The 24,715-nt window shown below is 37.3% G+C and overlaps 1 long non-coding RNA gene across 2 annotated transcripts; it reads right to left on the reverse strand.

The window, feature by feature from the left end:
• Nucleotides 1-4,170: 4,170 nt before the first annotated feature.
• On the reverse strand, nt 4,171-6,469 carry LOC127103160 (uncharacterized). Of its 2 annotated transcripts, none has more exons than XR_007794757.1 (3): nt 5,795-6,469; nt 5,162-5,312; nt 4,171-4,572 (listed from the first exon to the last, which is right to left on the reverse strand). It is a non-coding gene; the product is annotated as an uncharacterized LOC127103160 (long non-coding RNA). The 2 variants fall into 2 exon arrangements; XR_007794756.1 differs by having other exon boundaries at nt 5,162-5,331.
• Nucleotides 6,470-24,715: the final 18,246 nt, after the last annotated feature.

The raw sequence follows: 24,715 nt of genomic DNA on the forward strand, positions 1-24,715 counted from the left end.
GCGGGTAAGCGGCCTTCAGGGTTTCCGCCTTCTGAACTCTTTGGATCAGCAGGGTTTCTGTGTTTCTCCCTCTGGATGCGTGTTTCCGTCCGTCTTCGTCCGTCTCTGTCTCCTTTTCGTGGCAGAGGAGTAGGTATTTATAGTAGTGGTAGTGGTGACCTAATGGGCTTAGAATGAGGTCCAAAACTTCAAACTTTCGCGAGCTTCGCTAGGCGAAGGGATTGCTCGCCTAGCGAGCAAGCTAGGTCTGGGCTTTTTCTGGACCTGGTGCTTCGCTGGGCGAGTGGCATGCTGAGATATTCGCTAGGCGAAGGAATTGCTCGCCTAGCGAGCAAGCTATTTTGGGCCACTTTGGATTAGGCTTGTTGTGAGCTGGGCTTTTGTCCATTTGATATCAGTGCCTTGCAGATCAAGTCAGAGGGTCTTGGAAAATGTTTGGTAATGCCAACGGGCAAATTTTGGGGTATGACACATACGATTAGGATTGTACGCAATGAGCCTTAAGCAATGGAGAAGGGATGAGAGTGGAGAATTCCTATCCTCATTCTGAATATCTTTAGGTACATGACAAATGACCCAGTTGCTCACTGTATTCATCTCCATTCATAGACTTTAGTATGATTCAAATCATGACTCTCTTTTCAAGATAAAAGCAAACTTACCTCATCAAACTTGATTTTGCCTTTGGGCTTCATTTTCAGTTTAAAACCTTTTCAGAAAGTACGTGTTACTTATGTTCTACAGTGAATGACACTTAAGCCTTCATAGCGAGTAAGAAATGTTTAGCTGCTAGAGTGCGATCTGAGTTCACCCATTCTACCACAAACAAACAAACGCATAAGACTCTCGTGCTCGAGCATACAAGCATGTTGATAGTAGAAACATTAATAGTGTTCATTACAAATAACTAGCGCACCCGTCTTAGTTCCACGAACTACGAAACTCTAACTTTCTCATTGCACAGTGAGAATACGTAGGCACAAGGGCTTAAATCCTTGGCGAGCAAAATTATTTTTTACCTTTATTTTTCACTTTAATTATTAACCCCTTCTTTTTTTCTCATTTTCGCGAGTAATCTTTAGATAGTAACACCCGTTCTTGCAAAAAACATTCAAAACGGTTCCCATGGAGTATCATGTATGTGGGGATGTTAATACCTTCCCCTTGTATAACCGACTTCCTTACCCATTTCTCTTTCCCTCGGGTTTTACCGATGTTTTCCCTTTACTTCGGGAGTAAATAAAGTTCGATGGAGACTTTGTTGTATCCTTGAGCGTTCGATATGTTCAGGTATAATTCGCGTAGCTTCAAACGACAAAATCAATCATCAAGTTTTTAGATTATCTCACAACAACAACAACTCAAAACAGAATTTACACAATCCTAATAAGAGTAAAGGTCTCTCTTCTCTACCCTTTCATACCAAACACCCATATAAAAGCCCTTTCTGCCCCCCCCCCCCCCCCCCCTTTACCTTGCAATTCTAGAAAAATCAACCAAGCAATCTATATGGGGTCTTCTTCCTCAAGCCCTAGCTCCCTTCTAAAGCTCTCTAACTCTTCTATTTTCACGTTTACAGCAAAACTCCCAAATACCCCTTATTTTTCTATTTCTCTTAAAATATATATTAACCTAATTATCTTATTTTTAATTCAATTTTTGGCCCAAATCTTTTTAAAATGTCCTCCACGTCCCTTATTTTCCTCTTAAAACCTATTTTTCACCCAAATATTTCTTTTCTTATTTATTTTAATTAATTAATTAAAAATAATTATCAATTCCAATTACTTCCATTTAATTTAATTATTTTAATTATGCTAATCCTTCTACACCGCACCAATGGTCTCACTACACACCTCTCATACACGCATACAACTCACGCGATATTTAATTAAAAGCGCACCATACACTAATTAATTAAATAAAAACATGAATAATTTGATTAAATAAATTAATCAAATTTTGGGGTGTTACAACTCTCCCCCACTTAGAAAAGTTTCACCCTCGAAAAATACTTGAAGGAAACAGAGTCGGATATGACTCCCTAGTCTGACTCTCCAGCTCCCACATTATGCTTTCACCAGCAGGTCCTCCCCATACCACCTTCACCAGCACAATCTCCTTGCCTCTCAAGTGCTTCACTTCACGATCCTCTACTCTCAAAGCAGATGCCTCAGTGGTTAAGTTATCTCTTACTTGCACATCTTCCACTTGAATCACATGAGACATACCATAAATATACTTCCTCGGCTAAGACACATAAAAGACATCATGAAGATTCAAAAGAAACGGCGACAATGCAACTATGTGGGTCATTTCTCCTCCTCTTTTAATAATATGATACCTACCAATAAAATGCAGTGTGAGCTTTTGAGACTTCAAAGCATGACCAAAACCTGTCACCGGAGTGACCATTAAAAATACATGATTTCCCTCCTAGAACTCAAGTTCTTTCCTCCTCTTATCATGGTAACTCTTTTGGCGACTCTACGAAGCTTTCATCTTGTCTTGGATCATCTTGATATTCTCAGAGGTTTGTTGCACAATCTTAGGTCCAAGCACATCATTCTCATCTGATTCATACCAACACAAAGGTGTCTTACACCTTCTACCATACAAAGGATAATTGATTTTAATCGGAATAAAATGATCTGATCCAGTCAGTATGTCAACAATAACCCAAATGGAATCACATCCTTTTATCGTCTTTGGTAAACTCGTCAGGATATCCATGGAAATGTTGTACCATTTTCACCAAGGAATACTCTACATCAGACCAAATGACTTTTAGTGTTTAATCTTCAATTCTGTCAATTCAAGCAAGTGTAAACAAATTCATTTCTTTCTTTCTTCATTCCTGGTGTCATACCCCAAAATTTACCCTCCCCTTTTCATCTTTTCATCTTTTCATCTGACCTATGAATTAAGATTCATCTATACCACTCATACCTCATTCATGTGCATCATTCATTCATGATTAACACTTCCTAACAAGCATAATAGGTTCAAGGTATATGGTTGATGAAAATGAGGGTTTTTCTTGAAGATTATGGTTTTCCTCATCATGTGGGATGAAGCCCTAATTTCCTGGTTCTTTTGGACCTTGATTCATGAAGCCTACATCATGACATTCATATATACATCCAACCCTAATTCTTGATTTTTCTCTTATGGGAGCTTGTGCTTGACCTTCTATGTATCTTACTTGATTTCTAAACCCTAATAGTGGGCCCGTGGTTTGAGATGTTACTTGTGAAGCTATGTGCGTTGTTTAAAACCCTAATCAGGGGTGGTTGATTCTTAGGTGTTTTGCTTGGTTGACCTTTTGGACTTGGGATTCATCAAAATCCTAGCTATTGATCTGGGAGGCTTGTAAATCATGTGACTTGCATTGAGGTGTGGGACACCTTAACTATGGTTCATGACATTGGTGCACTACTTGTGTTGACTGCTCATTTGGTTTTAGACTCTTGGTTGATACATGGTTTTTAACTTTGACCTAGCTAACTCTAATTCATGGTATTATATGATTGACCCAAGACAATTTGCATTCATGTTTCATTGACTTCATGGTCTCATGGTCCATTGGGTCCAAGTTCATTCCATCTTTATCTCATACATTATTTCCATGGTGTGTCAAGATTCATTCATTTCTAGTCCCATTGATTCAATGTCCATTTTTGGTCAAGGTATTCCATTGGTTCTTTGGTTTCCACCTAATTCATTTCATTCAAATTGGTTTTAGAATGCATTTAAGCCATTTGTTTCATGGTAAAAAGTGATCATTGGATTTCATTTTATTTCATATGGTTCACTAGGGCATTTGACTAAAAATACATCACATTCATTAATTACATTGTTGATACACATTACATTGAAAAAATTACAAAGAAAATGACATTTTGCATAAGTTGACTTTTGGTCAACAATTGACTTTTTGGTTAACTAGTTGACCAAAGTCAACTCATCATTCCAAAACCTTGAATCACCACGATCCATCATAAACCATTTCATAAGCCATCACATTACATGTTCATTTTAAGTCACTTTAAAATTTTGTTCATGTCCATTTTAAACCATCTTTGATTAAACCGAATTCTATCAATTCCATTAAACCAAATTTATTACAATATGAACCAATTCATTGTTTCCATTACAACCATACAACAATTTCCATTCAAACTATTACATTTCACTTCACAAACCAATTTCCATACATTACTCTACAACAATTCCAATTATATTCATTACAACAATGTCAATACTTTTAAACCCATTTCAATTACAACCATACACTCCAAATTTACATATTTCAATTGCAAATCAACATTTAAAATTACAACATGACCATAAAAGCCAATGATACATTCCAAGCAATGCACTCCAATTGCTCAAGCCATAGTCTCTAACTCCATAATGATTTCCAAGATAACTTTGACCCTTACCCAATTCCAAAAAGTTTCATAGCCAATGCAAGCCATCCCAAGGATTCCATGATAACCCCATCTATTCGTGTTGTAAAGCTTGCACACCTTTCCTAACCTACCTTCAAGCCTTACTTTCCTAGTAATCCTGAATAAACCATATCACGCCATTATAACTTGCATTCATAACAACCGAAGCAACTCAATTTAACTAAAGCAAAACTAGTCCACCAAGAGTTCAATCATGCTGAAACTGCTGCCATGACTTGTTGTACATGAAACCAGATCAGAATTGATAAACCAACCATTAAAACCAAACTACCAATTCATGAGCTACTGCTACTGCATTGGCGTATGGGATTTATAAAACAGATATGCCTAAAAATGATCAGCGGAATGTAGCTTTTATAGACATTGGCCATGCTAATATGCAAGCTGCAAAGCCTTAGGAGGTAGAATATTGGCTATATGAGGATGGTGAAGATGAAACTAAAGGTGTATGTGATGCAAAACTTGAAGAGCTCAAAAAGGAAGGTGACTCGATTGAGGAGTGTTACAAATAATACACAGAGAAGGGTACAATATCAGTTAAATTATTTACAGAGAAGCTGCAATGTCACCTGATCCTAAATCTGGTCATGTCGACATCAATGAGAAACAAAAGATTTTGTGTCGAAGCTGAGAATTGGCTTAAGGAGAAGAAATAACAGCAGTATTCATTTCCAAAATATGCTAACCTTGTACTCTTGTCAGCAGAAATAGGAAAGAATGTTGAGGCTACTGATAGGTTCTGCAAGCCAATTGTGATAAAGCTAAATCTAGCTAAGCCAACTACTCCTCATGTGCCACCAAGTCCAGCTTCTTCGGGCTCTAAGAAATAGCTAAACCCTGCAAAACCAAACAGAACCTGCATTTTAAATTGCATTTCAGATTTCATTACATCTCAAAAAAATGACTAACTAACAGAATTTACAAATGAATTTTCATTTCAATTTCATTTTAGTCCTAACAATTTGAATAACTAACATCTGAATTTCTAACTGCAAATTGAATCTCATGTGAATTTTCATTTCATTTCCTAACCGAATTCAAACCCTATATATATTCATTAAGTTTCCAGAATCTTCACACACATTCATCACTCATTTTTTCATCCATTTTTACTATACAATTTCGATTCATTCACTTTCCCTGAATTCCTCGCGTTCAACCTCCAACCTTCACTCTTCAATCACTCTTAGTTTTACAACAGAAGCAAAAAGAAAAAAGAAGAACTTTCAACAAAAAGAGCGAATTCCAACTAAATTCAAAGAAAAAGGACGAACTCAGAAAAAGGACGAACTCGGAACAAGGCGAATAAGAAGGATTACCAGAGCTTGTGTCGAATTTATTTCGATTTTGTTAGACTTTAGATCGGACATAGATTTGTTCGAGATTTCATGAAGGCTAATCTGGATTCTTGGTTGATTCATCATCTTCGTAGGCAACTCAACAACAAGCATCAACAATAATCAACATCTATTGACTAAGAGGATTATAGAAGAAGAAAAAGATTAGTCGATACAAAGCAAGGAGAAAAAGATAAAGCAATCCAGGAAAAGTTCGTTGCCGACGCTGATACGGTGAGTTCTCGCTCTTTTCATTTTCATCTTGAATCTGCGTGAGCCAGGTGAAGTAAAGATGAAGAGTGAACGATCGACTTATTTTCAATTCTGAAACGTGATTCTGGAGCATATTTCTAGATTGATCTTGAGAAGCATGAATGTTGCAGAAGCGTGTGAATGTGTCAAGAGCGCAACAAAGAAGCCTCTTGTCTAACCCGGTGATACTTGGTCGCATATCCATTCTCGAGCCATTTGAGTTTTGTTTTGTTTGGATCTAGGGCCCGAAGCTCAGGGGAATCTTTCATATCCCCCATTGTCTGATCAGTGGGCATGCCCCCTCTAGCACCACCTTATTCATCCATTTATTTCCACATTATTTCTAGTTTAATCCCTCATAGGATATTAGATTAATTAAGTATTTTAGATTGTGATTATAGGTTTGTTAGAATTAGGAATTGATTAGAAATATTAGGTTTACAGTTTTAGTTTAATTGGATTTTAGAAAATTAGATTAATTAGATAGAATTGGTTAAAATATTAAAATTTGATTAGGATCGAATTATTAATTAAGTAATTGTTAGAATTTTAGAAAAATTAGAATTGTTTAGGGTTAGAATTTGCATGATTAGGACTTAATTCTATATCATAATTTTATGAAAAGGCCATTTTGCCCCTTAAAAGTCTGTTTTACCATTTTTAACCATATAAATGCATGCTCCCTTAGAATTAATTTTGACTTAGAAATTTAATTAGTTTTAAATCAAGTTTTTGGCTAACAAAGGCAAGCTCCCTTAGGAATAGCCTATGAATTTAATTCTAACCTTTAGATAAGGGTTAGTCATAACTTTTCAAGCTGATTCTAACCCTCGATTCAAGTCAATATAAAGCAATTTTGATCAACTAAATCATTTGATCTTGTATAATCCCACAGTCTATTCAAGTCATCAAAAAACCCTTAATCACTTGATAAGACTCTTTATGTAAGTTGTGGAACTCGAAGCCTCAAGTCAGACTCTCAATCAAGGCATCCCCAGTCATATCAAGCAGCGGATCATACAAGATACATTAAAGGTGGTTCTTCAAGAGCTTGTTAGTCAAGGTTAAAATTGTGTGGCATGAGCCTTAAGCAATAGAGAATGAATGAGAGTGGAGAATTCCATTAACTCATTCTAGATATCTTTGGGTACGGGATGCATGACCCAATTGCTCATCGTATTCACCTTTACTCATAGAATTAAGTGTGGTTCATATCCAATTACTGTCAAGTCTTCTTCATATTCCATTATCAGTCTATCCCTTCTTTTGCCTCAATCATCTTGTTGTCAGCCCTAGTGGGCTGACATACGAATGCTCTTATTTTCTCATTGCATAATGAGAAAACTTAGGCACGAGAATTCAGATTCTTCGCGAGCTACCCTATTTATTAATCATTCATTCTTCATTCATCAATCAATATCATCTTTTTGAGATCAAATATACTTCTCATTGGACTTCGTGTATACCTTTTTAGGACGATATAACAACAATCCACCTTGAGAACCAAGAGTTGTTTGGCTCGTACCCAAACATTTAATTCATTATTTTTTGGCTAAGATGCTTGTTTACTCTTTGGTTCAAAGTCTATTCCTTCATAGATCCAAGATACCATTATTTTTTGATCTCGAACTGGTTGTTCCCCAACAAGTGATCTGATTTTCCTTGTACCCAACCGTACTTTCTTTGGGCCCCATGTATACCCTTTTAGAACGATATAACAGCAGTCCACCTTGTGAACCAAGAGTTGTTTTGCTCGTACCCAGACATTTAATTCCTTCTTTTTTGGCTAAGACGCCTGTTTACTCTTTGGTTCAAAGTTCACTCTCCTTTGTGGGTTCCCTTGATACCATTTTGTTGGTGCAAGTTATACTTTTCCTTACTATTAATCTCTCTTTGTTCTCGTGGTTCCACGAACTACGAATGCTCTGATTTTCTCATTGCATAGTGAGAATATGTAGGCACGAGGATGTGAATCCTAGACGAGCATAATCCTAATTATCCTTTCGCCTTAGGGAACCATTCATATCTCCTATGATCCATGACATACCTTCAATCATAGCCATCACCCCGGTGACATACTGTTTCTTTGAAACCAAATACAATTTTCTTTGGAATTCCATATACATCATTCTAGGACGATATAGCGACAGTCCGCATTTGTACCTAGAGTTGTTTGGCTCGTACCCAAACATTTTATTTCTTCTTTTTCGGACAACAAGCTTGTTTCCCTCTATGGTACAAATTCCATTTCTCCTATGGATTCCAATATAACCTTACCTTTGGTTTCAAACTATTCTTCTTCAATCACTTGTTACCAAATATTCAATTTTGTGACTTTTGTCATTCATTCCATTCATCTTCATGATGCATTTATATTCTACCTTCATTCAGTCCATGTGATATCATATATTTTGAACCAAATACACTATTTTTTTGAGCTCCACCTTGTGAATAAAGAGTTGTTTGGTTTATACCTAAACACTTAATTCTCCTTGTTTTTGGCTATACCATATAGTGGCAGATGCTGCCGAATGGTCAACGCCAGTTTTACTCTTGGGTTCATATTTCACCCCTTATTGGAGTTCAGACAACATTATTCTTTGGTTCAGACCAGACTTGTTATCAAAATTTCTTTTCATCTCCTACCACTAGTTCCATGAACTACGGAGCTCTGAACTACTCATTGCATTATAAGGATACGTAGGCATGAGAGCCCTAATCCTCACTGAGCATTTTATCTATTTATTTTCTTTTCCCTCTTTCGTGAGTAATCTTTAGATAACACCTATTCGAGCAAGAAGAATCAAAACGGTTCCCATGGAGTACCATGGATGTTAGGGGTGCTAATACCTTCTGCCTGCATAACCGACTTCCTTACCCAACATATCTATTTCCCTCGGGTTTTATCATAACCGACTTTCTTACCCAACATATCTATTTCCCTCGGGTTTTATCGATGTTTTCCCTTTCCTTCGAGAATAAATAAAGTTCGATGGCGACTCTGTTGCATGTTCGACCGTATAATGCGTTCGGGTATATTTCCGCTAGCTTTAGATGACGACTCTGCAGGGGAGTTTTCTTGTAGTTAGGGGTCTCTTCTTGAGCATCCCCAGCTTCAGTTGGAGACTCAGCTGGGGAGTTTGCTTGTAGTTGGGGGTCTCTTCTTGAGCATCCCCAGCTTCTTCTGGCGATTCTGCTGAGGAGTTTTCTTGTAGTTAGGGGTATCTTCTTGAGCATCCCCAACTTCAGCTGGCGACTCTGCTGAGGATATTCTGCTACTTGGAGTATTTCCTAGTCGCTAAGAGGAGTAGATCCTAGTTTGGATTGCTTCTCCGTTTTCTTTGGTGTTTACCTTTATTGCTTTACTCGCTTTATTTATCACATTCTTTATCACCTTAAATATTGTTTATACTAGATATTATCTGCTATACTCTTTGTTTGGTTAGGGTTATGCTACATGAGTGAAGCTCTATACCCAAGCTGAGTACATACACAGGATAAATTCGTGGAGAGTCATGTACACCTGCATTTCGTACGTTGGTTGTCACGAGAACCACATCCAGACTAGATTAACTTGGAAGTACTTTTGTCTTGTGAGAACTCGCTATGGAAGGGTATTTTCATTTCGAGTCGATGACTCTGGGAGACCTTTTAGGGATTACCTTTTGAAGGCTAGAACCTACCTGTGAGGGGGATATGGGTTTTTCTACAGGAAACCATAGACTCTATATACCCTCATTCTCATGGACATCAGACCTTTGATCCTGCATCGGGCATATGCACAGATTATCCGGATTATTTTATTTTGTTAACATACATTATTGCATTGTTGTACATATGTCATAGCTTTGAACCTGAGTTGTTGTACCATCAAGGCTTTGAATCTATGGGTGCTGCATATTTATTTGCATCTCATCCACTCATTCATTTGAATTTCATGCATGTTAACCAGAAAACTCACCTTGTCCATTCCTCCGTCAGAAACGATTTGCCGACACCGACCATCGAAGAGTCATAGGAAAGGGAAAGAGCATTAACTGAGCTGACAAGGTCTTGAAACTATTCTTGGATAGCATGAAAGCAGACTTCCCAAATCAAATTATGATTGATGAGCAAGCTGAAGATAGTATGAACAAAGATAACATGTCGAAGGTGGATACAGGCATTCTGCCACTTCCTCCGCAAGAACATTGTCTACTACCACATCAGAGGTCCTCCTGAAGCAATCCGAATTTGAAGAAGAAACAAATCAACAAAGGAATTTATGATCAAGAAAGGAGACATCCTTACAATGATCCAATTCCTATATCTTATGCACATTTGCTGCCTATACTGGTTAACGCTAGGGCAATTGTGCCTAAACGGATCCAACCTGCTAGGTTTCCCTATAATCACAAGCATGATCCCAATGCCATATGTGGATATCATGCCAGATATTTAGGGAATTCTATTGAGAATTATGATATTTTTAAAGCCAGAGTTCAAGAGCTCATTAATCAGAAGTTGTTGTGCTTTACACCTATGACTGTTGAGGCGCCTATTGAGAAGAGGTTTGAATATAAAGGTCCTTCGATTCATGTGCAAGTTCCTCTTTCTGTGATCCAGCCTATTGTGCAGTATCAAAATCAAGGAACCAATGGATGCCTTTGGCCTATCCTGGGGCATCATCTTCCATTATTGTTGCGCCTCAGTATGCCTATACTAGGACAAACTATGTCCCATTTGGAGTTCATTATGGTCATACTTCTAATCAGATAGTCAATCCTGGCTTAGTACACTTTGCTCAGATATTCTCAACAGTGTCTACTCCTTAAATTCATCCTCAGTTGCAAATACCTTTGGTTCCTTTGTGTAAGACCCCAATTTTGACCCTAAGACCCCTCATGATATTCTCATCATATGCATAGCATTGGGATCATACCTTGGCATCCTCCTTACTCCTCATTCATTGGGTTTGCATTGGGAGAGATCACCAAGCACCATTATATTGTATAATACTTTGTATTTTATCATTTACTAACCAAAATATCAAAAATATGTCATTTGTATAGTTTAACTCTTTTATAGGTAGTGCGCATGCTCACCTTTGATCTATCAAGCTCATATCTAGGGTTTAAGACCCTCATTGCAAGGAGCTAAATCAAGAATTGGTATGCTATGGCTCTAAGCATCATATATGGATCCCCATGATCTTCACATGTTATTTTGATCAATAAATCATCAAGAGCTTGGAATTGGTTTGCCTTGGAAACCCTAATTCATCTGGGTATCTTATGTGACTTTTTCAACAAGCTTCTTCAACAATTGATCAAATATTTCAAGGGATACTTAAAATTTCATCATCTTATGCATATATAATCCTTCATGAGTCCCAAAAGTCAAGATAGTAGAAATCTAGCAAGTTGGTTTATGATGGTTGATCAGAGGAAGTCAACTGATCAAAACTGGGGTTCCCTAGACCCTATCTCCTACAATTTTTGTCATATGAAAATGATCCCAAGAGAAAAGTTACTCTAAATGACATTACAAACAACTTTCATTTTGAGGTCTAGAGCTAGTTTTTCTTGGAAAGTCATTTGTTATGGTGAAAGATTATAGGTCATTTTGTTTAAACCCTAATGTAGAGGTCAACTTCCCAAGACCATAACTTGCTCAATTTTTGTAAGATGAAAGCCATTCAAATTGCATGATCAAATTCAATATGTCTAATTCAACGTTTATGTTTGGAGGAAGTGCAAAGTAAACTTTTAAATGCATGTGATATGAGGAGACATTATAGGTCATTTTGGACCAATGCCATTGAATAAGTGATTTTCCTCAACTTCTAAAATGCACAACTCCTTCATGATAAATCCAAATGAGGTCAAATTTGTGACAATTTTAAAGGAATTTGAGAGATATATAATTAGATGAAGGAACATTTCTCATTTGAAGCTCATGTAAAAAATTAGCCAAGGTGTAAGAAGTGAACATATGGCTTGACACTTAGAATTTTTTTTGATATGTTTGATTTTTCAAACATCCACCTCAAAATTCATCATGACCCAAGCTTCAAATGAAAAATTGATCAACATGAAAGTTGTTCCTCTTGATCTAACCTTTCCAAAAAGTCCAAATTCACCCCATTTGGACAAAGTATGAGTGACTTGCGCATGGCTTCACGTTGGATCACCATTTGGCATAATTGAACTTCCATTTCTCATACACAATTGCATGGCTTGCTAATATGACTTCAGAAATGTTTGTACATAATTCTTCTTTATATTTTGTTGTTTGAATCACTACCAATGTATGAAACAAGATTGAGTTGCTTTAAGGTCAAATCGAAGCAACTCAGATCATGATCCTCAAAATTTAACTCCCCGTATCTTTCAATATACTTGGAGTTAGATGAAATTGATGCCAGATTTGAGCTCTTGAGCATTTTTACTTTAAATTCATGTCCTCCTTTTTTATTTTAGTGATGATTGAGGGTGGACCAGTCTGGTGAGGTCCACCGGAGAAGAAGACCGGAGTTGTAGCTCCGGCGGTGCGTTGGCATGTCTTAGACCATATGATCCTCTCATTTTGTTTTAATCTCACAGGTTGGTTTTGATTATCATCCCTGCAGCGCATTGACTAGAGTTCATCATGGAATGCACACTGAGATCCACTTGATCTGCCACCTCAATTAATGAGGGAGATCAAGTGGTCCACGTATTTTAGCATTTTCTACTTTTTAGTTTAATTGCTTTATTTTCATTAATTCATATTAATTTTAATATTGATCCAAAAAATATGGGACTTTCACCAAAAATTATCAAATATTTTTCTATTTCATTTTCTGAATTAAAATTATTTTTTGGATCATTATTAATATTTTCCACGATTTAATTGTTTTTGTGCATATTTTTTATTGTCTAAAAATACTTTTAAGTTTCCAAAATAATGAAATTTTTTTCCAAGGTCCTTTGACCTTGTTTGACCTATGATAAATCCCATGGCCATTTCTTTGGTGTTTTGATGAAGTTTTAGGACTTTGACCAACCATAATTTAATTTAATGCATTTTTTAATTGATTTTAATTGTTTAATTGCAAAATAAATTGTGTTTAGCTTTTGGTATTGACTTGTTGAGTTTGACTTGTGTTGTTGAGCCTTGGTCAAGGTTGATTTGACTTTGTTGAGTTAAAATCATTGGATTTAGGGGATTGATGAAATGTACATTTCATCTCCCAAAATGAATGAATTCTCCTTTGACCAATTTGTGTTGATTTCATTTCCCATTCTATTCTATTCCCATACATTTCATTGACCTATGATATCTCTATATCCTAAGGCTAGTTGATTGCAAATCAACATAAGTATGGATGAGATTAGGTCCATCCTTTTGCCATTTCTTTTTTTTTTGTGGTATGTTTTAGGAGCATGGTTCATTATACCATGTCTCTAACATGCATTAACACTAAAATTTTATTGCCCAGCCTCAAATAGTTGTGACTTCTACATAATTACGATTGCTTAACATAACGCTAAATTTTGACACAAAAAGGCATAACATTCTAGTAAGTGAGATTGTATGTCTCCCCTCTTTCATGGTATTGTATGGAAACTTGGCCTTTTTCCTTCGTTTGGAAGATATCTTGGTTCAAGGATCCATGCTTGTGAATAGTGGGTTGAGTGTTCTCCAAATAATGACTTAAACAAAACACAACCAAAAGCAATACTAACTTCTAATCAACTAACATTTAATTTCAAGTTATTTATTTTTATGCACTTTAAATTCAAGTCTTTATTCATTTTCCATTATTCATACCATTTAACTTGTTTATTTTAATGCCATTTTTACTTTGCTCATTTGAGCCATACTTTGTGATTATATTGTGATTGTATATACTTGTTTGTATTTGTGGTCCTTTGACCTTAATGTACATAATAACAACAAAAAACCAAAAAGACATTTGTGTGGACTGTTGGATTTGATCTGAGACATTGGACTTAGAATTAGGAAACACTCCCTATGCAAAAGGACTTGGCCAATGCCAACTTTCATGAAACCAAGTGCTTATGAAGTGAACTTTCATCTGATGCAAGTATTGAGATCCCATTTGAGTTCATCTGCTACATAGTCTTATTGAAGATGTTAATTTGAACCTGTGTCTAATGCATATCTTTGAGTCATCTGATACATGGGAGATTATGAAGAAGATCATGAAGTTACTAAGCTTGGATGTGGCTATCTTTATTTGATGCCTAGCTCTTCATCTTGCTATTTGTGTATTGATATTTCTTAATTCTAAAATCCAAGGGAAAATTGGGTTTCTACATGACATTCTTGTGTATTGGATTGCATCTCATTGGTCAGATCTTTTCAACTCTTAACTTTTAAATTTATGCTTAGGATTAGTCTTTTCATCTCCTCCCCACTTCTTTAATTTCAAATCTCTCCCCACATTTTAAAAAAATCTTCTTTGCTTGTGATTTCTAAACTTAGACTTTACTGCAAATTAGAAACCTTGGCCTTATGCCATTGTATTTTCAAACTCTTTTCTTAATCAAACTTGTAAATGAATCTAATCATATTGACTTAAAATTTCAAAAGCCAAAAAGAACTAACACTCATTCAAACCTTTTAGGCCCCTTTGTGCCTCTTTCAAACTTAAAATTTCGTTAAAATTAACTCATTTACTTTGAAATTGATACCACAAACAACGAGGTTCTGATCCCTCATTTTATGTTGGTATGTAGGCACAAGTCCGAAGGTCTTGTCAAACATAAAAATATAATTAATGAATTCTTTTCTCATCCCCACACTCTATTTATTGCAAGCATCATTTTGTACAAAAATACATATGCACACAAAAAAGGGCTCCCTAGGAGTACCTAGGACACTTTGGGTGCTAACATCTTCCCTCTGTGTAACCAACCCCCTTACCTGTAATCTCTGGCATTTTATTACTTTTGATTTGAAAACTTCTTATCTTTGTGTTTTGTTCGTACTTTTCCCTTTTCCCTTGGAAACAATAAAAGCGTGGTGACGACTCTGGTTTTATTGACGTTAAGTTTATCCATAGCTTAATAGTCATGAATTTACCGCTACAGAAATTAAGTGGAGATTCTGCTGGGGAGTAGTCTCCAGTGGGTTTAGCCTACATTTTTATGTGTATATAATTGTATATTTGATGTTTGTATATTTGCTTGTATGATATAATATGCTTGTTGTGCTTGGTGATCTCTGAGTGGTGAGATAAGTTCTAACTCGAACTTGAGTGCAATTAAGATAGGAGGATGGTATAGTCATGTTCGACTTGTGTGGAGTAGTCCTTAACAAGTTGGCTTCAGACCCATCTACTAAGTGGAGACCCTTTTGGAGTTATTGATGTCACACAAGTTATTTGTGGTTAGGCATTACTCTCTCTGATTTGGGGTGCGAGAAGTTGAGGACCGTAGAACATTTAACCTCTCTTGGCCTATTTAGGATGTAGTGCGGAGACTGTTCAAGTGTAGACTTGATAACAGTTGTTATGCGATACTACACTCAGACGAGTTTCTCTTGAGAATATTATGGGTTGATGAGTCAATCATCCTAACCTGTAATATCCGATAGATGGAATTAAAACTCTAGGAACTTTTTAGAACATGATCTACAGGTTTTTATCCTTAGTACACTCCTTTAGGATGGTTCTTAACCCGATTCCATGCTCGTGACTCACAACAAACCCTTGATTCTTGGTTGATCCAATCAAGTCTTGTCAATATCAATGGAACTTAGGTGTTGATAAGGTGAAAACCATAATCCACCAAAATGGATGATTGATCTTCACAATGACTTGATTCATCCATTGACCTTTGATTGTTTTCCTTGTGTGTGATCCCTTATTTGTGATTATTGCATTCATGCATTCATGCGCATCATGACATTCATCACACGAAAATAACTTTAAGGAACTGAGGTTTTATTTGCAAATATTTTCAGACCATGGATTATGGACGAAGGAACACTAAGAAATACAGTTTCGGATGTCCCGACTTAAAAGAGCTAAGGAAGCTATCATCTTTTGTATTAGATCCCTTGGACTTCAAACAACGCCATGGAAAGCTTCTATTTGTGTTATTTGTTGATGTAGTTGAAGGACTCTTGAGTGTGTTGGTTCAGTTTTATGACCCTATCTACCGTTGCTTCAATTTTCCCGATTATCAGCTTGTGCCTATGTTGGAGGAGTATGCCCATCTCTTGGGAATACCTGTTTCTAACAAAGTGCCTTTTAGTGGATTGGAGGAGATTCCCATATCTCATATTATAGATTAAGCCCTTCATCTGAAGAAGTATGATATTGAGGCTCATTGGGTGAAGAAAGGAGGAATGTTTGGGTTGACTTCTGAATTCCTCATCAAGGAAGCTACTGCCTTTGCTCAAGCCAGTAGTCTGGATGCTTTTGAATCCATCTTTGTGTTGCTCATCTATGGTTTGGCTTTGTTCCCTAACATTGACGATTTTGTTGATGTTAACGCCATTAAAATCTTCTTGATTGGGAATCATGTGCCTACTTTTTTGTGTGATGTCTTCCTCTTCTGTAGAAGTGGTTTATTTCGCACTTGCCTCAGACACCTGCTTTTATGGAGAACAAACAATGTCTACGGTGGTCTCAGAGACTTATGTCTCTCACTAATGATGATATAGTTTGGTATGACTCTTCATTGAGTAGCTTGGATATTATTGATTATTGTGGTGAATTCTCTAACGTGCCTCTCATTGGTACACAGGGAGGAATCAACTACAGCCCTGCTTTGGCTCATCGTTAGCTTGGGTTCCCCTTGAGAGACAAACCTAATAACACTTTGTTAGAAGGTCTTTTCTATCAAGAGGGTAAAGATCCCCAACGTTTGAAGCAAAAGATGATTCATGCTTGGCATAATAGGCATAGGAAAGGAAGATCCGAGCTTGGTCCGTGCAACTGTGTAGCTTTGGAGGCTTACACTTCTTGGGTGAAGAAGAGAGCTTTGGAATTAAAAATGTCATATGAAAGACCTATGTCTATGGTTGTGGTTGAGCCATTAAATCTCCCTAACCAAGATGTAGAGGAGCTGGAAGAAGCACTCGCCAAGATGAAGCAAGAAAAGGATATGTGGGAAGAGCGTTTCCATGCTTTGAGCCGAAAGCATGAGGAGTTGCAGCTTGAGTCTAAGGACAAAGATGCACTTATTAAGCTTCTTGAAGACCGGGTAATGAAGAGACAAAGAGAACTAGAGGTTTCATCTTCCTCTAGTATGCCTTAGCCTTCCAGTTCTTGGAAGAAGATTGTTGATCAGCTCGTCCTCGAGAAGAATCGGATGAAGACTTCTTTTGAGTCTGAAATCCTACGCATCCAAAGGAAGTACGCGCCTGCAGCCAGATCTTCTGACGTTGTTGTTAAGCATCCTTAGGATGACTAGTTTCCTTTTCTCTTATATTTTGTATTTTTGGTTTCTGAAATTGTACTCAGTGTAATTCGTTCAATTATATAAATAAAAGAGATTTTTATGGTCAATTAAGATTGTGCAATTGTTATTATTATTTATATTTGCAAATAAAATAGTAAGTTCCTTGAGAATAAAAACAATCAAAGCATTGCATTTCATGCATCATTTGCATAGAAAGTTTCTCTTTCGCCAGATGTCTTATTGGTTCTTCTTATGTGCTTCAGCCAAGCTGACTCATCGATACAATACCTGCGCCAATAATCCAAGAATCATGGAACACTTGGGACAAGAGAACAGAGACTTGAAGGACGAGATCGCCTGCCTGACTGCCATGATGGAGTCTATGTTAGCTGCTCAAAGTCAACCTTCTCCAACGCCTGCAACTCCTCCTCCTCAGAGGATTTTCATATTAAAGGTTGTTTCTTTAACCATTCATGTTGCTGCTACTCATTTTTCTCCTGCCATGCCTGCTGGATTCTCGTAGGGAATGCCGCCCAACTTTGTGCCCGAGGGTTTTGCACCTACTTTTACTTCCATGTCGGCATCTAGCCCGGTCATGTCTGTGCCACCACCGGTTGTTCATACTCTGCCTCGTGTGGAGGACACCATCTACCATTTCGAGTCGTATGAGGGCTCGGATGTCTATGAGAAGATGGATGAAATGAAAGACCAATTCCTTGAGCTGTGAAAGGAGTTGAAGACCTTGAGGGGAAAAGATTTGTTCGGTAAGAGTGTTGCGGAACTTTGCTTGTTTCCTAATGTTAAAATCTCGATAAAGTTCAAAGTCCATGACTTTGAAAAGTATAAGGGGAACACCTGTCCACTTAGTTATCTCGTCATGTATGTTAGAAAGATATCGACGCAAACTGATAATGATCAGTTACTGATTCATTCTTTCCAAGACAGTCTGACTGGTGCCGCTCTGAGGTGGTACATGGGTTTGGATAGTGCGAGTGTCCGTATATTCCATGATTTGGGTGAAGCATTTGTGAAGCAGTACAAATATAATGTGGATATGGCATCGAATAGGGACCAATTGAGGTCATTGTCTCAAAAGGACAAGGAGACGTTTAAAGAGTACGTCGAGTGATGGAGAGAGCGTGCTGCTCAGATCAACCCTCCTTTGGAAGAAAAGGAGATGACCAATATTTTTCTCAAGACCCTGAGATCATTTTACTATAAATGGATGATTGCTAGTGCCCCCAGGGATTTTACCAAAATGGTAAACATGGGGATGAGGTTAGAAGAAGGTGTCTGAGAGGGACGGTTGTCTAAAGAGGAGGTTTCGTCTAGCAAGAAGTACGGAAGCGGGTTTGCCAGAAAGAAAGAAGGTGAGACTAATGCAGTATCTGTGGGGAGGCAAAGGAGGCCTCATGTCAGAAGAAGAACACAACCTCGTTGTAAGACCCCAATTTTGACCCTAAGATCCCTCATGCCATCTCATCATATGCATTAGCATTGGGATCATACTTTGGCATCCTCCTTACCCCTCTTTCATTGGGTTTGTTTTCGGAGAGATCACCAAGCACTATGTGATTGTATCATACTTGCATATTATCATTTTTACTAACTAAAATACCAAAAATATGTCTTTGCATTTGCCTAACTCTTTTGTAGGTAGGGCATGATCACCTTGATCTATCAAGTCCACATCTAGGGTTTAAGACCATCATTGCTAAGAGCACAACCAAGGAATGATCCACAATGGCTCTAAGCATCATATATGATTCCCAATGATCTCTACATGTTATTTTGATCAAGCATTTTCCAAGAGTTTGGAATTGGTTTGCCTTGGAAACCCTAGCTCATCTAGGTATCTTGAGTAACTTCTTCAACAAGCTTCTTCACCAATTGATCAAATTTCTGAAGAAAAATTAAAATTTCATCATATTATGCATATATGATCTCTCATGAGCCTAAAAAGTCAAGAGAATTGCAAGTTAGCAAGTTGGTTGATGGTGGTTGGCTAGATGAATTCATCGGGTCAAAACTGGGTCTCCCTAGACCCTATATCCTACACTTTTCATAATATGAAAATGATTCCAAGAGAAAAGTTACTCTAAAATACATTACAAACAACTTTCATGTTTACGTCTAGAGCTAATGTTGCTTGGAAAATCATTTTCTACGTGGAAACATTATAGATCATTTTGTCTAAACCCTAATTTGAAAGTCAACTTCCCAAGGCCATAACTTGCTCAATGTTTATGAGATGAAAGATTTACAAGTTGAACAATCAAATTCAAGTTGTCTACTTCAACTTTGATGTTTGGAGTGAAAACTAAATCAACTTTTATGAGCATGTGATATGAGGATAAATTATAGGTCATTTTGGACCAATACCATTGAACAAGTGATTTTCCTCAACTTCAAAAATGCATAACTCACTCATTATAAATCCAAATGATGTAAAATTGGTTATCATTTTGAAGGTATTTGAAAGTGATACAACTTTGATGAATACACTTTTCTCATTTGGGCCTCACATAAAAAGTTAAGTAAGGTGGAATAATTGAATATGTGACTTGACACTTATAAAATATTTTAACATGTTGAAATTTACAAACTTCCACCTCAAAATGCATCATGATACAAGTTCAAAATGGAAACGTTTTCAACATAAAAGTTGTTCCACAGAGTCCTAATTCATTCATTTTGGACTAAGTTTGACAGGTCTGCGCATGGTGTAAACAAGCATGTATCAGTTGGAAAGAATCATGCTTCAAACATCCAAATAACTTTGCCTTACCATTCAAGCTTCATGCAGACCTCATTCCATTTGATTATAAACCTAATTGGATTGCTTCATGGGCCTGCACACGCCCATGTAAGCATGTGTGTTGCATTTCCAAATTTGGAGAATTTTTCAAGTGTGTAAATAACACTTCTCATGGCTATAAATAGAGGTCCCCTACATCAATTCAAAGGACCTTGCGCGCCGGCTTTGCCCCCAACCTTTCAAACCCTCTCAATTTAAAGGAGAACCTGAGAAATTTCATTTGAAATTTGAGTTTGAATCTCACTGTTTGGAGATTTAAAAACTCCAGGATCCAAAGCTTTGCATTGTTCTTAAGCCACTTCTACAAGCTCCATAAGCAAGATCAAGCACGAATTGAAGCAAGAGAGATCCATTTCTGCACAGCATTGAAGGTAATTTTCCAGATTTTTCTTCTCTTCGATTCTCTCTTAATACTCATCAATTCTCTTGGATCCTTGGTTGTCTGAAGTCCTATCAATGTATGCAAGAAGATTGAGTTGCTTTGAGGTCAAATCGAAGCAACTCAGTTGACACACCTCAAAATTCAACTCCACGTATCTCTCTATATATTTGGAGTTAGTTAAAATTGAGGTGATATTCGTGATCCACGCCATTTTATCTTTAAGATCGTGTCCTTTTTTTTCATTTATGATGTGGTGATGACTGAACCAGTCCGGCCAGGGTCATCAGAGAAGATGATCGGCCTTTGGCTCTGGCGATGCGCTGGAAGCGTTTAGAGCCATTAGATGAGTTTAAAATGTTTTAATTAGGAGCGTACATTATGATTACCAGGCGTATGGGCGTTTGACTCAAGCGCATCATAGAACGCGCGCTCTCTACCACTTGATATGCCACCTCAATTAATGAGGCAGATCAAGTGGTCCACGTTTTTTTAATTTTTTGATTTTTATTTTATTTCCTTTGATTTTCATTAATTCATATTAATTTTAATGTTGATCCAAAAATATGAGAGTTACACCAAAAAAATTTAAATAAAATCCTCTTTCAATTTCTGAATTAAAATTATTTTTTGGATCATTATTAATATTTTCCATGATTTAATTGATTTTGTGAATATTTTAATTGTTTAAAAATACTTTTAAGTCTCCAAAAATTCTGAAATTTTTTCTCCAAGGTCCTTTGACCTTGTTTGACCTATGATAAATCTCATGGCCATTTCTTTGGTGTTTTGATGAGGTTTTAGGAGATTGACCAACCATATTTAATTTAATGTATTATTTTTAATATTTTTAATTGTTTAAGTGTCAAATTAATTGTATAGAGCCAGTTTAATTAACTTTGTGAGTTTGACTTGTGTTGTTGGGCCTTAGTCAAGGTTGATTTGACTTTGTTAGGTTAAGATCATTGGATTTAGGGGATTGATGGAATGTACATTCCATCTCCCAAAATGAATGAATGATCTTAACTTGGTAAAAGTCCTCCTTTGTCCAATTTGAGTTTGATCCATTTCCCCTCCCTCTTCATCCCATTCCCCTTCTTTATGCATTCATGTCATGGACCTATGATATCTCAATATCCTAAGGCTAGTTGATTGCAAAATCAACATAAGTATGGATGAGATTAGATCCCCCACTTTGCAATTCTTTTTATGTGTGGTATGTTTCATGAGCATAGTTCATCATACTATGTCTCTAACATGTATTAATACCAAAATTCTATTCCCCGGCCTCAAATAGTTGTGACTTCTACATAAGTCCAATTACGATTGCTTAACATAGCGCTAAATTTTGACACAAAAAGGTGTCGCATCCGCGAAAAACAACCGGCGCGCTGAAACAAAAAACACAACACAGAGCCGCCACTGCGCGTTATTTATCCCAAGATAGGGAAAGGAAACGCTCAGAGAAACTTGGAAAAAGCATGGTCTCGCGACCAAAGAGAAAGGGTAAGGGAGTCGGTTACGCAAGGGGAAGGTATTAGCACCCCTCACGTCCGTCGTACTCGACGGGATCCACGCTCTAAAGAAAGAATAGGTTGCTAAAATAAACAGACAAACATCATACACACACGCTAAGACAACACAGGTGGGGTTAAGGGGAAGAGAGCTCGATAGGACGTCGCATCCTATGCCTACGTATCTCGTCTGGAACGAGAATCAGAGCTGCCGTAGTTCGGCTCACGCACGCCAAACCACATAAAGCACACAAACAGATGGCAAACGTGGAGCCCGACCGCCAATCACTGGACTTACGTCGGCATCCGAACCAAACACACAATAACAAGCAAACACACACAAAAAGAAAAAAAGTGCCCGGAGAGGTCTCGCACGACCTCCTGCCTACATACCTCGTCTGGAACGAGGATCAGGGCGATGTAGTTCCCCTGAAAGGGAAAGAAAATCTAGCCAGAAACCAAGGGAAGACACACTACCAGGGAGCTGGACTCGAGCCTAGTGTTGTCATGCATCTTTGCCCTACGTTCAGGTTTCTACCTACTTGCACCACTGCAAGCTACTCCTATCCAGGAAGAAAGCAAGCATACAAGCATACAAGCAAACAAATATTCACAAAGCACACACTATAACCAGTCAAGTGGGCTCAAACAATGGGTTTGACTGCCGAAGCAAGTCATCTGTACATGGGTATTATTCGCTCTTAACCTTGCCATTACGAGGCTAAGGTGAAGCAGATGAAAGGTGAAGTGAGGATGAGACCTCACAGCTCTTATCCCTGACCAGGGAGAGCTTTTAGACAAAGGAGCGTGGGTCCAGAATGGAGGGACCCTTCTACGCTCAAAGACTCTGACTCGATTGTGCAACAGCACAAGATCTTGGGTTTGTGTCCCAATGCATCAACACACAGCCGTGTGAGCAGAGGGTCGACTCACAGAATAATGGGGGATAGATTGCATATCCCTTTGATCCACCAATTGCCTCTTAGAGGTCTTTACCTGCTTGGCACAAATGTAAACAACCACAAACATTGCCTCTTAAGGAGGACTTCAGACAATTGCCCGGCCAGGTAACAGGCCGGGTCTCCCAGACTACATGAAGAATAGAAGTCTTACCTCAAGTGGTTTAAAAACCAAGCAGCAGCAAGCAAGTTCTTAAAGAACTGTAAGCGACTAAATGTACCTGAAATCAATCAAGTATCATCAGTACTCAGACAAACAACAATAAACAGCAAATGTTAATCAGTCAGACTATACAGATTAAGCAACACAGATTAATGCACACAAGTGCAAGCTATAAGCTCAAGCTCAAGCTTCACAACCTACAAAACAAAGTCAAATTAGTTCAAAACATCCAACAATCTCAATTTAATTGACTTGAAGCATTCTCCTTGAGCATTATGCATTTCATCCTGAAAATCCACACCAAATGTGAGAAACTAGACCACTAGGCCAAGCCTAGGGTCCAAAAGGGAGAAAAAATTCTAAACAGCAAACAATTCTCAACCAAAACCAAATTAATGCAAATAGAAAGCAAATGCAATTGATCCCATACTCATATCATTCACCACATTCATTTCATGACCAAAACATCACAAACTAGGTCAAATGCAACACCCAATGTCCAAACAGAATGAATTCCATCAAAAGCATACCAAAATAATTCCAAAAATCCTCAAATAATTCACACCTAAACAGGACATATTCAGGGTATAGCATGTCAATTTTCAGCTCAATTGGACAAAAGGAACTAGACCAATGAAAATCAAGAAATCCAGACAAGATTATCCAAGCCAATTCATAGCACCAACACATGCATTCACTTAAAAAATTCACAAAACAGTGACAACATATTAGAAATGAATGGGACCAAAACAGTGATGTTCTACAATGTGTCTATAGTCAGCATACCAAATTTCACATCCATCTAAAACCATATGAGAATTTCACACAAGATATACAAACATGTGTCACATAAGGTTGCACAATGAACCAACAGAGAAGAAAAATATCAATCAAATGGAAAATGCCATAGAAAAATCCAGAACAAATCACATGACATTTCAACATATCAATAATCATCCATGCAAAATTTCAATCCAATCCAACAATCATAGGTCATGCAAATAAATTCATGAATTTGACCTAGCTAGGTGTGACACAAATTGTCACACCTAGATTCAAAAAATCATATCTCACTCCTCAGGTATCCAAAAATCACAAACTTTATATGTAAATCACCATCAACATGTCCAGAATGAGCACAAAAAGCTTCAATCATTTCTTTAAACGTATGAGCATTTCACATTGAAAATGGTAAAACATGCAAAAAATACACACAAGTCAAAGATCCATAGTCCAGGTCAACATTTCACCATGCACAACTTTTGAAACCATGCCTATAAAAAACTAGAGGGAATTTGGGAGCTATCAAAAAAATCCTCATAATTTTTGGACTAGTCAATATTTTTTTATGAATTTTCTAAGATTGATTAATTATTGAATAATTATTTAGAATGTTTTATTTAATAAAATGAAATCAGT

Source organism: Lathyrus oleraceus, chromosome 7 (genome assembly GCF_024323335.1).
Source record: "Lathyrus oleraceus cultivar Zhongwan6 chromosome 7, CAAS_Psat_ZW6_1.0, whole genome shotgun sequence".
NCBI lineage: Eukaryota > Viridiplantae > Streptophyta > Magnoliopsida > Fabales > Fabaceae > Lathyrus > Lathyrus oleraceus.